A 338-nucleotide genomic window follows, 5' to 3' on the forward strand; every position below is an offset into this window, starting at 1 on the left:
TTGTCCCTGCATCTTTTTAGAAATATTAGGGTAGGAAGGTGTTTTGGTAAAGATAGCGTAAATTTCTTAAAGAAGTTGATTTTACCAAGAACACACTCTCCATAAAAGTACTTGATTTGATTTTATTGGCTTTCGCGGTTTCCATGCATATTAGATTTGGTTTCCGGATTTGTACCGCATGGAATCCTCTTTGTTTGATTCCGATGTTTCGCGAACATTTCAGTCCGCTTCATTGGGGACGAACGATCCGATGCCGAGTTGCTCCTGAGAGGTCTTCCTTTATATGGCAGTTAGCATATGGGGAGAAGGGTGAGGAGACAAGAGGGAAAGGAGGTTAG

This window comes from Odontomachus brunneus, unplaced genomic scaffold (genome assembly GCF_010583005.1).
Source record: "Odontomachus brunneus isolate Ranch 3 - 2012 unplaced genomic scaffold, Obru_v1 Obru_scaffold_079, whole genome shotgun sequence".
NCBI lineage: Eukaryota > Metazoa > Arthropoda > Insecta > Hymenoptera > Formicidae > Odontomachus > Odontomachus brunneus.